At 37.5% G+C, this 16,635-nt stretch overlaps 1 protein-coding gene across 2 annotated transcripts in view; it reads left to right on the top strand.

Moving 5' to 3' along the window:
* The window catches only part of AKT3 (AKT serine/threonine kinase 3), a 144,140-nt gene that overhangs the window by 42,522 nt on the left and 84,983 nt on the right, over nucleotides 1–16,635 (top strand). Inside the window, exon 2 of one of the 2 annotated variants that reach the window (XM_026844479.1) lies at nucleotides 13,425–13,500. The exons of the other annotated variant lie outside the window; for it this stretch is intronic. The gene's annotated coding sequence lies outside the window, so the exon portion shown is untranslated. The remainder of the gene's footprint in view (nucleotides 1–13,424; nucleotides 13,501–16,635) is intronic. 2 annotated transcript variants of the gene reach the window in all.

Here is a 16,635-nt window from a genome sequence, read left to right as displayed (position 1 = left end):
CCCCTCCGGATGATCTCATTCATTGTTTCCCCCTTCTGTTTAACTTCTCAGGGTCATAAATGTAGTTTGCTGTTTAAAACTGTGGTGATATCACTCCAAAGGTATTTTGTGGAAGAGGGGAAGGGAATTATCTGAAAGTATTTGGGAATCAACACTTAGAGATTTATTAGCTTTACTCGAGGTCAGCTATTTGCATTTCTTCTTCTTTGTGCTTAGTGTAATGTAAACTGGGAATTCAGCTATAGAGTGAATGTTTACATTTAAAACATCCCGTGGAACAGAAGCGAACGTTGTGTTTATTGCTACAGCTGCCTCCTTGAGTGAAATCGTGATCTAAAGTCTCGCTGGTCCCCGGCCAGATTTACAACCTGCCCCCATGTGCCGCTCCCCTAGCACAATGCGAGGGTTTGACGCTTCCTGGTACTGTTCCTCCCCTGCAGTACCCGAGTGACATCACCCCGGGCACTGTTCCGAAAGCCGCTTACAGCCCCTGCCCGCTCTGGGAACAGGATATAAGAGCAGCAACTGCAGCTTTACACTGCATAGGGGTTGTGAAAGTGAGCACCACAAAGGCTACTTAAAAAGAGTTGCTGTACTGCAGATAGAGTGGCGTGGGGGACTCTAATCTCCATCACAATGCGCTAGCTCTGCCATGGATATTTTGGTGTAAGCAACTTTCATTTAGTCAGCCTTAGTTGTAAATACATTATAGTGTTTCAGTTATAATATGGCCCTGTTTAGCAAACTGCTTTTGGAAGTGTACTTATTTTAAATATTTGTACAAGTACTGCTGTCTCACCCCTCTTAAATACTGTTCCAACCATTAGATGTTGCTTATTTGTTAAACAACAAACCGGCAGAGTACTTTCACCCAATCTGCTGAAGAAGGATTTCAGAGAGTATGTGTGTTTTCTGTAAGCATATGATCTTGTTTGTTTTGTTTTATTTTTTATTTTTTTTTCTCATGAAATTAGGAGGAACAGAGTCTGGAGGCAGCCAGAGAAACAACTTTACAGCACGTGTTCTTGTGGGGAGAGAATACTCCTTCCAGAAGCTTAGTCTGTTAGGAAGCATGCTGTTCAGCAAAAACACTGTTGTTAGGGGTTTGAGGGGTCCTTACAGAAATGCACATCACCAACTTCATTTCTTATCTAGAAAACCAAGATGCTAAATTGCATTTTCTAGCTGGTCTGTAAGCAATACTTTCCTCATTGCAGCAAATCATTCAAAGGAGTAAAAGCTGATGAAAGATTAGTTGGGGAAGTCTGGACCACTGATAATATCATTAACAGTATCAGTAATCATGCTGGCAGTAGTCATGACCCAAATCTCCTACAGCTATGAGGCTTTGCCAGAGTAGCCTGCCACTAATCCCACTCCTCTAGTTGTACTTCATTTGGTGTGTTGGTAGAGCAGTCCGACGTCGTGGGCAGGGTGGTTCATTGGTCTCAGTTGCCAGGGCAGTGTGAACAGTTACACCTTTAGGTGGTTACTCTTGTGTAGGCTTCAGTGCTCTGTAGTGTTTGATTTGAAGACTGCATTGTCCATGCCAGCTTGCTTCTGACAGCCTTTTTAGTTGCTCTCTGCTAACTTTGTTCACTGCTAGTTGTTTCTGAAACTGGGGTGGTGTCTAACTGCTTCCATTAGCTATGCTGTATAGCTTGCTCTGTCACTAGTCTGTTAGCTGCAACTCCTCTGTTGCTTTGAATCTCCTCTCATAGCAGCCCCAAGTGTTTAATTTTTGCAATAGTTATTCATGTATATAACCCGTATGGAGTCCTTGTCACAAACGGGGGACTTACTGAAAAGGGATTTCCCTTTCCTTACAGCAGTTAAACAAACTCACATCTCGTTAAAACCTTTGGCTAAAGTTCAGTCACCAAAGTTTACAGGCTACAACTGCGGGCTACATTACTTCATTTGGAGAATATTGAACACAGATTGCTCATGTTTCTTCAGCATGTTAACACATACCATAATTTTTCTGGTATTCAAAGTTAGTTCTCCTTAACAGGAAGACTTAAAAATAATACGAGAAATATATGCAAGGTCTGTGTAGGTGTGATGCTTTGGCTCATGCTATTCACCTTTTCATTCCTGATGGACGCTAGCTAACAAATTACTCTTTGGTGTCCTGAAAGGAAGGGCTGATCATCGCCTTCAGACTTTGCCCTGCTTGCTTACCTGAGCATTTGGAAGGAGCCGCTGGTCCATGCTAAAGATTCTCAGTGTTCCTGAGGAAAGTCAGAGCTGACCTTCTCAGATGTGTAACCACTATATAGTGTTTTGCAGGAAGAATATAGTCTTAAAACAGTACTCTGGTATTGTTGACTCGACTTGCTAGGAACATTAGCTAAGAACATTAGCTTAGAACATTAGCTTGATACAAAAATTTCTGTCCTTTTCATCTGCCCAACTCTGTTTTTAGGAAGATCTCACCTTTCATCAGAACACATGCAAAAAATGAAAAATCTGGATGCAGCATTCATGGAAAAGGGGTTTTTAAGAGAAGAGTGTAATGAAACGCAGTAAATCAGAGGTAATGGTAATGCTATAAAGCTCAGAATGGTCTCATGTTAAAATTATGTTTCTTTATTCTCTGGAACCCACGGCTGATTAGTTTTGTTTTTTTTTTTTTCTTTGATGCACTTAAGACTTGCAATTTCAAAGCATTTTTTTAGAATGTTTTCATCTCAATCTCATATGCATGCTTAAATATATGCCCTGTAATAAATTGAATGTAAACATATGCATGGATTTTTCAGGATGTTTCTAGCTTGTAAAGTTTTAATACTTTTATTAAATAATGTCTATTTCTTTGCAAGTGCTGATAGTGACCTCCATTATGTACTCTTCCTTTACTGTTTTACAGCTTTTACTTGAAACACAGAAACAGTACATGCTTGTGTGTGTAAATGGGATACAAGGCTCTAAACTCCTCCTTATGTTGGAATTCAACACAGTATTTCTCCTAATTAGTTGCCTTTGAGCCTCACAAAGAGTCTTAAATAAACAAACAGAAAGCGGATGTGTCTGCGTGTAACTTTATGCCTGGTGATGAGATGAATGAGTAGTAAACACCCTTATAGTCCTATTTTCTGTTTAGCATATAGCTGACTTACTTGACAATAAAATAACTGAACCATATTTGTGTATCTACTTGGAGCCGTTTCACAGCTGTTTATTCCCCCCTTCCAACCCCTTCATGTAGTGACAGTAGAAGTTACCGTTCCCATCAGAAATTCTGTAACAAATTACTAACTCTTAGTCTATTTTACTACAAAATCGGAAGGGTTAGTTTAAACCATTATGTATCTGTTCATGTGCCGAGATAGAGAGATTATGATATACCCAGATTAGCTAAATACTGTCTGGCTCTTTCTAGAAGGGGGAAGACCTGTGACCTTTGCATATGCATTTCAGCTACATCTTTTGGTGTAGCAGCAGTGTTCATCTAAGTGAGCAGTGTTGGTTCAGGGAATTAAACTGACATAAAAAAATGCCCTAAACCAAAAAGAAAAGTCTATCTCCTTGAATTAGTTTACTGCAGGTCAAATGAATGGTAATGTTGATACTATGCAGTGTTTGCATTTTTTCAGTGGCTGGGTGCTACTGTATTGTGAAATTTGATTTGGGATTGCAGTGTGAGAGCTAGGAATACAAATCACAAAGATGACTAATACAAGACAACATTCTCTAATTTACAGCTGTTAATATACATTAAATCTTAAGATAACTCTGAATCTGGTGTTTCTTCATATTTGAATATGCAAGCTACAGATCTAGTCTTTTTTTTTTTTTTTTCTTTAATAACTTGGCAGATTTTTCTGTCAGGAGAGAAGCAGCACAGAAAAAGAAATGTCCATGTCATTGTGGCGGTTGCTTGCACTGTTGAAACTGCTGGGTTCACTACATACATCTTTGCCATAAGAGCTAATGGAGAAAGTGAGAGCAACTGTTGGTTTGTCATCCTCTGTTTGGGCTTCTCAAAGTATGGTGTCTTTGTGGAAGAAGCCCAAAACTTAGGTTTGCCTGAAATTTTCTAGACATTTGATGCTCCCTGCATTTCTGTGGGAGGTGTTGTAATATTACAAATTTTTATTTATCTTTTTGGTCATTCTTTTGGTCTCTTAGGGAATAACTGCTATGAATACAGAGTGGATTGCTTGGCTGGCCCAACAGAACTGAAGATTTCACATTGTTTCCAGCTGAGCAGAGGTTGTTGAGAAGTAGTGGCCCTTGTTAAAAATGTACATAGCTCTGTAAATTACCTGGTGTGGACAAAAATAGAACTCTCCTGTTACAGATGGAAAGAGTCATTAAAGGGACCTTAGATACATTTTGATATTGGTGGAGGATGTCAAGTTAACCAGTCAACAGTAGGTTGTTTCCTAGTCTTGGAAAGGTGCAGATGCTGTATCTTGGATTTTCCTGCCTGTTTCACCCAAGGTGAAAGAGCCTCTTTCTTTCAGTTGCCTGTAGCCTGTCCTTCTAGTACTGTGTATTTATCATCTTTAGCCCTTCTTCCCAGCTGTGTTCTTACTCCCTGGGCAGTCCCAGTCTTGACTTGTTAAGCTTTTCATTTGTGAAAAAAATCTTCTCTCAGCAGGTGCTGAATATGGAATTATTCAGTTCAGTGGTTAAAATCTGTCAAATCATAAGGTGAGAGAATTGGATTTTGGCTATCTATAGGTGGTACTGCCAAGCTTATGAAATTACCACATGAGGGTTTGACTTTGGAGAAGAGACCACTAGACTTGTTCATTGTTCACGTTGAGTTCACCTATAGAAATGCATCACTGTGGTGAAACATTTGGAACTGCTGAAAACCAAGAGCTGTGTAGATGCCCAAAAGGCTGAGTGAGAACAGAAAAACACTTGAATATGTCATTTTAATAAGAATAAAAAATAATGTAAAGATACTTCGTATATATTTTGTATTCATTAAACAAAAGGAAGCATGTGCATTCTGACCAAATAATTAAAAAAAACCCCACTCACTTGGAGCATATTAGAATGAGTAGCTGTCTACAAGCAAGACTCTTCACCACCCATTGTCTTATAAAACTAGAAGTGAAGTTCTTGTTATTAAAAATAAATCTTGTTAGTTCCTGGGGACATTTATGTAAAAAAGGGGAAATCCTGAACATTGAAGGCTTACTATTTTTATGGTGCTCTTTTGGCAATTGTCCTTGTTTTCCTATTTATGATGAGAGTTAGATGAGTGACCTGACATTTGTAGGGCTGTTAAGTTCTTTAATGCAAACATCATTTTATAACTGGTGGCACTTTAATGATAAGTATGAACTTGTCATAGTGCATACTGAACTGAGAAGGTAGTAAACTTTAAATGGGAGGCTAGAACCTTAGCTTCACTTAAGTTTACAGATTGCAACCAACACAATACTGAACAGGTACAGGAAAAAAAAACCCACAAAGTGTAGGAAAACAGCTAATTATAGTAATTGCAGCTGGTTTCAAAGTACTTCTAACAGTTTGTGCATAATGCTTACTTGAAAGCATCAAATGGGCGCTAGTTGTGAAATAGAACACCTGTTTGTTGTTGAGCATGTGTTTATGCAGATGATTTTTGTTGTCAAAGCACCTTGATGTAGAGTAGTCCTGTTTACATTTACATTCTCCCCAAAGGATTAACAGTGTTCTCTCAATAAATTTGCAGTCTATTCTCCTCTCAAAGGCTGCTGTTGGGAGGGTGGTGTGAACGAGGCAACAAGTGCTTGCTAATCACTTGAATATACATAATTAGCGACAGTCTGGTGCACTGGAGTCTTTGTACAACCATAACAATACTGATTGGCAGCAGCAGATAACAATAGTCGTGGCAAGGTGCTATTTGTTGAATATTTGAAGGTGTTTTTCTTTTATATCTGCAGTGGGCATTTTGAGTTAATTATGCCATTATTCTGGAACACTCTTACTATGTTGTGTTAATGTCAAAGATCGGTCATGTGGCCTGTTGTACACAAAGGAATAAGACCTTTAGTAAATCCTTTGCTTCTTTTGAGACTAAACTGGATTCTTTTTTTCTTCCTTTATAATTTTATGATACTAAGCTGGATTCCATTTTTTTTCCTTCCTATTTTTATGTAACCCAAAGACAAACTGGAAGGTATGTCTAAAAATTTGGGAGATGAATGTGTGTGATGATACTCTTCTTGTAGTCTGCAGTGATCAGTTTTGTGACTGGCTTGCTCTGACAGGTTCAGTACTTTAGAAAGCAAATACAAAATCATTGATGATAAAATTTATGGATAACATAGACTGTAATGTAATAAATAACACGGAGAAAATTATCTGGATTGCTTTTCATGTTTTTTATGTTCATATAAAATGTGTTTTAATATGGCAAAATGCTTAACATCAATTTAACTTAAGGGAAAACACTAGAACAAGTAGTCAATTTATGAACATCTAGAAAATGAGATGAGTCACTGTGGATTTGGCAAGGTTAAATCATGTCAAACTCCTCAAATTTCCTTTTACTGACAAGGTAGCAGTCTTTGTGTATAGGAGAGCAGCTTTGGATGTGGCATCTTGGATTTAGTTAGGCTTCTGATATTCTGTGAATAACATTTTTGAAGTAAACAAAAGACATGTAGATGAGATGAAACAACTGTGAGGTTTATTTCTAAGAGCAAAACTGAGAGAAACTGTGCTGAGTAATTATTAAAGGTTTGGTATTAAAATGGAAGTAAATACGGAGTAGCATTTTGTTAGGCAGTTTCCTGACTTTTGCCTAGGCAGTACTTTCATTGATGAGGTGAGTAATGGAAAAGAGACTGATTATTAATGTTTTGAGGTGTCTCCAAAATGAAAGGGACTGCAGGTGTGCTGGAGGATGGGATTAGAATTCAGAATGGTATTGGTAATGTGGAGATGTGGTGTGTGAGAAGCTGGCAGCTGTTCAGGGGAGCAAGTTTGACATGCACTCTAGAATGATCTACTTCGCAAAGAAGTCAATGAAGAAGGAGTGGCTAAAAAAAAAAAAAAAAAGTCCAGTAAGTACTGTGGATCACAAACTGGATATTAATTATATCACTGTTCTGAAGAAGGCAAACACAGGCATGCATAAACAGTAATAGAGCCTGTAAGATGCATCTTTCTGCTCCATTGAACACTTAAGGTCTTAGCTGGACAACTGTATCCATTTTGTGGGTACTGCAGTTCAAGATTATAAAGACTATAAATGGAGACCAGCAATGAGAGTGATCAGCAATATAAGGAGTGTGACCTATGAGTATAGGTTGAACGAATTGTAGTTGCCGAGGCTAAAGAAGAAAAGAGAAGTGATACTATAATCCGTCTTTCATGTGTTCAGCAGAGAGGAGAAGAAATTATGGTTTTAAATTGTTGTAACACAGTTGGCTTACAAACAGTGAAAACTTTTTTTCAAGTAAGCATAAGAAATAGCCCACTGAGTGTACCAGCGGCCCATCTAGCCCAGTGTTCTGTCTGCAGCGGTGTCAGAGGAGATGCTGTTTAGGAAGAGCTTGTAAGCTTGGCCATTTTCTTGCCTTTCTTCCCCTTGCACTTTCCTAGCATCCAGAAGTGTTGTATTAGTAAACATTAAATGGTATATCTCTGTGTGGTCCTTCTGGTGTCCATTTCTGGACCTGTTTCACCAGCTGTCCTAACTCTTGTTTTGCTGTATTTGGTAAACAGCAGTTCTGCACTTACCTACTCCCTTCATGAGTTTGTAAATCTCAACCATCTCATTGAACTAAAAAGCCCCCACGTTTTCATACCCTCTTAGAAAAGGTGGTTGCTCCATCCCTTGAATCATTTTGGTTGCCTTTCTCTGTATTTTCTCATAATTTCACCAAATTCTCCCTGAGATGTGGAGACGAGACTGCACAGGGTAATGAAGATGTGGGCACAGCAGTGTTTTCTGTACAGCAAAATGACAACCTTTCTCTTGTTCTCAGTATACTTCTGACATACCCAACGTTTTGTCAGGTTTTTTTGGCTGCTGCTGTACATGAACGATTACATAGAGCTGTCAGTGGTGAATCCAGGACTCAACTATAATTTGTGGTTCTAAGATAAACACTGTGAGGCATAGTTTAGATTATTTTTTTCCCAGCTACATTACCTCACATTTATGTACCCAATGTTCATTTGTCATCTTTGCCCATACAATTTTGTGAGATCCTTGTGTTTTTCCATGCCATAGACATGGCATTTGACTAACCACTACAGTGTAATATCGTCTGTAAGCTATAAGATTTCATGGATCACACCACTGTCCAGGTCATTGATGTCATATAAAAATGGATCCCTGGGGGACCTCCTGACTCTTATGCTGAAAAGTGACCATTAGGCCTTATGTTTTGTTTCCTCTTCTTTACCCAACTTTCAGACTGTATAAGCATCTCTTCTCCAGCCCTGTAGCAACTTAATTTCTTCAACTGTATTTGGGGATGAGCCCTGACAAATACATCATGCCTACTGGATGTCCTTTGCCCTTCTGTTTAGTGCCCCCTTGTAGAACTCCGTCAGGTTAGTGAGGCAGGCTTTCCTTTCACAGAAGCTGTGATGGTTCCTTCCCAGCAAATCCATGCTGCTTCATGTGCTCTGTGATTTTACTTATTATAGACTCTAGTGCCTTTACCAGAAGCAGGATTCAGACTCACAGGTAGTTTCTGGGATCCTTTCTAGGGTCTCTTTTTGTTTGAAGTTGTGTTGGCAATCCATCAGTCTTCTGTGTGTGTGGCCATTTGTAGTTACGGGTTATACTCCTTGGCCAGTACCTCTGTGTTACATTTCAGTTTCTTCAGCACTCCTGGCTGACTGTCATCCAGTCTTGGTGACTTACTGACACTAATAATTCCTATATGTTTACATTAAATCATCTAACTTGTCTACTACATGGAATGATCTGGCTTTGGGTATCTTTACAGTGTGTTTAGCAGTAAAGATCAGGACGAATAATTCATAATGCTTCTCTGTTGTGACCTTATTATTCTTGAGTTCCCTTTCTGTGCTTTTGTTATTGCGCAGTCTTACTGATTTCATGTCTGTTTTCCTGGTTTTGATGATGAGCATCATTTGCAAGAAGCTCTTCAAATTCTGTTCTAGCTCTCTTAACTTTGGGTTTACATTGCCCTGACATTTTATTATTTTTCCTTTTCCTCCTTTTTTTTGGGCAAGTTTGTAATTCTTAATACTGACCTTTTCCCTGTAACCATCTTTTAAGTTTTCCATTAAGACATCCAGGTGGATTTTGGCAGGGGGAGGGAGAGAAAGGGAGAACTCCTTTGTATATCTTTTTGAATTCTTGCACCATTTTCTATGTGTTCTAGTATTTTCAGTAGTCTGCCTGTTTGTAAGGTCTTTTGAGCTGGTCCTTTGATCTGGGCTTTTTTTTTTTTTTTTTTTCCCTATATTCTTTCTGTTGATGTTAAATATTTGCATATCAGGGAGATGGAGAATTTTTTGAGTAGAGAGATAGTATTATTTTAAATACATTAGTAATACTTAGAAGTAATAATAGTAGTTTCCATCCTGTTTGCAGATCCAGGGGCATCTGTGGACTGCTATGGAAGAATCTACAAAAGGTCACTGAAAAAAAGCAGCCAACTTGTCCAGGGTATAGGACACAGCACTTTTCTTGGTATTCAGGACTCCATGTTTCTGCTGAAAAATGTTAGGGTTCCATGAACTGAAAAATTTTGAAACCCACCGAGTTAAATAAAATCTTTGGGTTCTTTAATGCTTGTAATTCTTGAGAGTTCCTAGTCAAGTTCTGTAGAAAATGGTTTCCTTGCAGCCTTTCAAGATGCATAGTAGGACTACAGAGAAGTAAATTAGCATAGGGAGATGAGACCTTTGAGTTCCATTCTAGTTTATTTTTTGATACTTCATATTAAAATGAATATTTACATCCTGGAGAAATAGTAGGGAAGAAAAATTATGATCTTTTCAGCGTTGGAGAATATGACTTTAAAATGGGAGATTCTGAGGACCTGTGTGGATATTGAGGGGTATGGGATTGCCTTGCCATGAGAAAGAACCTTAATGGAGAAACATGAAGAGGTCTTTAATGTAGCAGCAAAGGGAGTAATGGACATCTGCGACTCAGTGTTGAATCCAGATGTCTTCAGAACAAGGCTGAGAAAGATTGAAAAATACTAAGGAGAGCATCTTGATACCCTCAAAACAAGGCAGAGTGTATTTTGGAAGATAAGTACTTAAAAAACAAGTAGTTTTTTTGCCAGTGTATGCATAACGGGAAAATTCTGTGGCCTGTTTCCTTGAAGAGGTCATACTGAAATGATGAGATATTCCTTTTTGTCTTAAAATATATGATACCATGAATAAAAATCACAAAATGTCCTATACAGATTTCTACACAAGATATTCAGATTAGTAATGAAATGTAAACTTGTTGAGAATTTGTCCAAGACTTGATCAGAGTGTTATTCAAATGAAACACTAAAAATCCAGTTGCTCTTTGCCAAGGTCATCACTGATGTGCTCTTTGAGAAATACTGTATCAATATTAAAAGATAAAATTACTGTAGTTTCCTAGTGTATTTCATAGTCTTTCCTAGCTGGGTACTGCTGTTGCCACCAGTTTGGCACTTTTGTACTTCAGTATCAGGGACAGTTAGAGCTCTCTTATCAAATGTGGAGTGTCCACACACTTTCTTTGCTGTGTATTTTTGTTTTCTCATTATATTAAGTTAAGCCCATTAGTCCTTTAAACTTTTTTATGTGAGTATACTGATTCACAGTAATCAAGTAATTTCTTAATATTGTTTTGACATGTTAAGTAAATGGTGTTTAAAGACACTGTAAAGGCATTTTCTCAAGCATGTGGAGTGTTGCTGGGTTAAGAATAAAAATGTGTTTGTGGTAGCACACATACACTTACAGAGGGAGTGAGCTAAAAGTATTGTGTAAGTCACCGTTAATTCTCCTCCTTAAATAAAGGCAGGAGTGTTACTATATCTGTACTTTTACCTAAGGAGCAAATGTGCATGAAGGATGCAACCGGACAGCATGACCATCCTTTTACAGAGGCACAAGCTGTATGTTGTCTGCTTTCGTGCTTGTACAATCAACAATAGGTACACATACAGCCCTCCCACTTGTTACTCACGTAACCAGATCCTTTAAACAGATGACCCGTGTGTCAGAGAGAGAGGGAAGTTTTGAAAAAAGTATCCAGAGGATGTTTTCTTTTTATACTTCATCAGATCTGATGGTATGCAGTTAGTGAACGAAGTTCAGATAGACCCTGCCTGGAACATACCCCCTTGTCACCGTGTGATGAATTTAATGAGAATATGATTTACCAGCTGATGGGGTCAGTTGTCTGATCTTGCAGGAAACTGTCCTATTCCTGCCTTTCTCCACCCCCCACCCCTTCCCAGCTCCCACTTTTTTTTTTTTTTTCCCCCCCTTTTGGACTAGTGAGCTCCATAAGTGCAGCTCATACAAGGAAGACCAGTGGACTGCAGGACTAGAAGGAGGAGGAGGAAGGGTTTCTCCTCAGCCAGATCAGCTGAGGTATCATGAGAAATTGCACCTGGAATTTTCTGAGGGGTTTTGCTGGAACCAGAGAATTCTGAAAACAGACATTTCAGGAGAATGAGAAACTTGTAGAGGAATAGAGTGTTTCTATAGCTTACTGATCATTGATCTCTTGACCTCACCTTATTCTGCCCCATACAGAGATAAAAAGTACATTAGAGAATAACCAGATTTCTGGCAAGTGTTCCTCTCCTTAATCATAAACCATTCCATGATTCTGGGTTAGAAGGGACCTTAAAGACCATCTAGTTCCTACCCCCTGCCACGGGCAGGGACACCTTCCACTAGACCAGGTTGATCAAAGCCCTGTCCAGCCTGGCCTTGAACACTGCCAGGGAGGGGAATAATTTCAGATTGTCTGAAGAGGGCTTGCTGTCTGTAACCAATAATCACGTCACTAAATTTCAGTCATTCCTTCTCAATCTGTGATCTCTTGGTACAATACCAAGCTGTCACTGAAAACTAGTCTTAGTATAAAATTTAACTGACTTAAACTGTAGACATCCAGAAGAAATGCTTTTGTTAAAACTGTTTCAGCTGTGCTGCTGATGCTTGCTATTCTTCTATGCACACTTGGTAAACAAAAATATGGAAGACTAGGGGAAGATGAAAAATTTGTGTCGCTTCTCTCTGATGGGGAACTCAAATTCCCCTGGGAATGTCAGCATGGAAAAATGCATCAGCATCATAACGGGCACTCATCTGCAGCATGACCCCCAGAAGACAAAGCAGCGTTTTACCTCTTGGGATTAACAAACATGTGTCAGCTTTAGTACTGCTGTTTGGTAGTCAGGTGATAGACTGCCCATATGTCCTCATACCTCATTCTGGCATGAGGCTTTTTTTTTTTTTTCCTCTTTGGAATTTGAAATAAAAGCATAGCTTTATTCTGTTGTCATTTGTTCTAGTTCTTATATCACATCTTAAAAGATGTTTTAAGAAGTTCTGTACCTGAATTAATTATTGGAAAGGTTTCTTTCTTTCTTTCTTTCTTTCCTTTCTTTCTTTCTTTCTTTCTTTCTTTCTTTCTTTCTTTCTTTCTTTCTTTCTTTCTTTCTTTCTTTCTTTCTTTCTTTCTTTACTGGGGACATACAGAAATGATTATACAACGTAGATGACTTACATCAAAAGAAACTTAAGTATATAAATAGTTATGCTATAAATGCTCTAAAATAAGAAGATGTTTAACAGTTCTTCAGGCACTGCTCAAATCCCTTCCCGTAGTACAGATGTCCTTTTGGCGGTGCCATGCATAGGGAAAAAGGAGTGAAGGAAAACATTTTTTTTATTCACAAAGTAAGATTCACCTACACCTAAGCGAACAAGTGTCCCCATCTCTGTCTCTGGGATTTGGACCAGTGATGTGAGGATTTATTGACATAAGAAAAGTAATTGTTTAGTAGCTAGTGTATTGCAGTGGGGAGAAATGGAAAATAATATGTGGCTTTGAATTATGATGAAGTTAAAAGGTTTAATTTAAAAATAGCTGCAAGCTTGGAGAAATTGTGTTTTCTGTCTTGTAGCACTTTATCACTGGCTTTTTAGTACTCTGAGGAAATAATCTGTAGTTAATTTTAAGCAAATTAGAAAATGTGAGTGTTATATCAGTGTTAGGCAAACATCATTATTAAAGGCTGATGGAAGCGTACAGTATGGATTTCCCCTCACTCTTACATGGGTTTCTGTATCCATTATAGATCAGATCCTTATATTTCAGCTATTTAGATTTTACTGAATTTATTATTGTTAAAGGGAGTTGCAACCATGATTCTTAAAGAATTCTGTAATTCATTAAAATAAAAACAAGACACAACTACCTCTAATAAATGTTTTGATTAAAATGGACATTTCTGAACCTTCTACAGACAATACCCGCTCAGATGTGACAGCATTTGTGACATCACCAGTACAGACTTTCACAAGGATTTTGAAGTCAGTGTTGTAAGTCGGTTTCCATTTTGTTTTTATTAATTAGAAAATTGTGCTGTTTACTTTCTAGAGGAAGAAACGTCCACTAAAACCATATCAAATTTATTTAGTTAATTCAATGCTAATGCAAATATATTTTTGAAAATTACAGTTCCTTATTGGTCCCTATTATTTTGGTGTCACAAATGTTAAATATTTGGTGCCAGTTAATTATTGTATGTATAATCAGAATTTCAGAAAGGCCAGATGTAGGAGGAAATTATCAGTGTTTTCTCTTGTATGAAATTTGATTTCTTCATTGAATAAAGTAATTGTAGCATTTGCTGAGATCTATTTAAGGTCATCCTATAAGTTATTAGACTGCTTTTTGCATCAGAACTACTTTGGAGGCTGTCATTAAAAACTTTTCAGTAATTTAAATTAGAAAAAACCCATATGTTATAGCAGAGAAACCACAAAATGTGTGGAAATGTTAGTGGAAAAAAGTAATAAACCTCATCCTGAGATTGACTAGATGAATTTATCTGTTTTATCCAGGTCAGTCATCTTTCAGTTCCATCTTGTGGCTGGAATTTTGGGGTTCATAATTTATAGCTCTGTTTTAAAAGTTTCTAAAGTGACTGAAAATGAAGCAAAAATTTTGTGCTAGTGAAATAACAGGGTTGAGTATTTTGCAGTTCTGATTATCAATCAAGCTTTCTTTTAATTCAGAGCACTGGAAAAATGTAAAGCAAAAGACTTTTTAACACCTTGCGTGAATATTTATTGCAATTGTAATACAAAATCATGCAAGATGAAATATTGTAAAAAATGTATGTTAAAATTGAACTGTATTAAGATTCTTATGTGGGTGTTACAAACAGTTTTATTCATTTTAAGGCAGTGAAATATTTTTGAAATATGTTGAATCCTGAGGTTAAAAACTTGAGTTGATTTTTTAGCTTCTATTACTTTAATTATAGTCTGCAAATTTAAGAAAATATTTTACTGACCAAATTGTTCTTATCTTCTTGGCACTGTTTCTAGTATGGGAAGTATTGCATGGCTAACTCAAATATCAATTTATACTGGGATCTCTGTGTTGCTAAGATTTTGTTAGTATCATTACATTATAATAACTACTTCATAACATCATGTCAAAGTGTTGTATTTCTAGCTTTTTTCAAATTGTGAATTTTAAGTGATTTTTCAATTATTTACCAGAGTACAGAGGTTTGTACGTATTCCTTATAGTTTACATATTTTTATTCGTAATTTATGTGTACATGTGTAAAGAAAATGTTGTCAGAATATGCTTTGCTTGTATAGAATGTGAAATTGTATTAGGGAAATTCTTGGTTTAATATTGTGTCAGAACTGTTGTGGCATCGTTGCTTAGAGATGCAGTTGATATTAGAAATCTGAATCACTTGAACTGGATTTTCTACCGTAGCTGGAAAACAAGAATTGCAATCACAAGGTAGAGCAGCAGTCCGATTAATCAGGAGTTACTCTACCATAAGTTCATGCTGATGCCCTATCTTCCTTGCATCTTTCTTGTCCCCATCCAATTATTCCCCATCTCTCCTTTGTGCTGATACTAGCTGTACAGTGAGCAGAAACCTATTTTCTCAGGGTGTGTTTTTGGTTAGATCATTTTGTAGACCTGCCTCAGCTTCATGGATGTCAGTGCTGAGGCAGTGGAGCCGGACACGGGATGCACCTCACACTTCCTTCACAAGTGTTCCTCACCTTCCCAAATGCGCTGTGCTGGTGGTAGATTGTATTTAAGGTGAACCAAAGTGGCCAAGGATTGGGACTTTCATTCACCATCAGTACTCCCTGGCTAGTACCAGATTTGTGCTAGCACAAATTCATTGCAATTAAAGGAAGAACCTGCCCATGTTGAATGTTTACTCCAATTTCCTGAATGTGAGATTTTTGCTTTTTAAGAAAACGTGCTCACACAAGTTTGGAGATGCCTCACGGCATTCAAGGAGAGGCTGTCTTTTTCTAAAGATGCTAGCAGGTATTGGGTACTGAATTGGTGGGAAAGTGGCTGGCATTGCCATGGTGCAAACCGCTCGTTACGTGGTGATGTTACAGAGTTCAGCTAGAACTGTAGATGCTGAATGTTTGAAAATCTGTTCCTCAACTCTTCTGAAAATGTGTTCCTGTGAGATGTCTGGTATTCTGCTATTGACCATTTGTGTTGTTAAATCTTTTTGTGGTAGTCCTTCCTTTGAAACCCAAACCTAATCCAGTCTTTCTCTCCTCACTCTGCTTCTTTATAAATTCAGGGTTTGTGTGTGTTTGTATTTCGTCTCTGAAGCCCTTTTGTTCTCTTGTGATTTTTTTTTTTTTAATATAGCTAGCAAAACTGTATTTTATTTGTTTATCAGGGAACAATAATATTTTCAGGGTTCCTAAAATTGTGTAAGTTTACAAATGGTAATATTTTTCTTTCTTTTTCTCAGCACTGCATACTTAAGCAAAGGTTACATTAATTGCTAGTGGCTAATTTAAAATGAAACACAGTGTATGAGTATTTCAGGTTATTTCTGTAACTGTTTATTAATCCAAATAATTCTTCACTGTATTTCATCTGGTGTTTGTCAGCTCACTGGCATAGCTTTGCCACTCTGAAATTCTTCACATTCTTAATAAACTTGAATAGTTTTACTGTCTTGCAGTATATGTAGTGGTGATCCCAGATCACTGTTGTATATATTAACTAGAAGGGTTCCTAACAGAGAACTGTAGAGCATCATGGATTGAAATCTGTGTAATCCTATTTTGCTCTCATCCTTTTACCCAGTTTCCTATTTCTGTTCTGTTCCACCACACAGCTTTTTTCGTCCACACAACTACTGTTTCCTTAAACTTACTAAAAGCTTTTTAAAAGTTGAAATAAATTGTGTCAGTCTTTATCCATTTTATTTTCTTGACATTCTTAAAGAAATCCCATATGTATGATGGGGATGATTTTTCTACTCAAAGGCAGTACTGCCTTGTTTATCTTATGTCAGTTTGTGTTATTTAAGTGTATGATTAAAAACAGAATTATAAACAGTTTTCTTTGAGTACCATCCAGCCAATTGACTTGAAATTTAAGTTTTTTTTTTTTTTTTTTTTTTTTTAAACTTTTTTTGGTTCTTATTGGGGGCG

The sequence above is a fragment of the Athene cunicularia genome (genome assembly GCF_003259725.1).
Source record: "Athene cunicularia isolate RWA chromosome 3 unlocalized genomic scaffold, athCun1 chr3_part1, whole genome shotgun sequence".
NCBI classification, from domain to species: Eukaryota; Metazoa; Chordata; class Aves; order Strigiformes; family Strigidae; genus Athene; species Athene cunicularia.
Note: the sequence above shows the minus strand (reverse complement) of the source record. Positions and strands in the feature narration are given on the sequence as shown.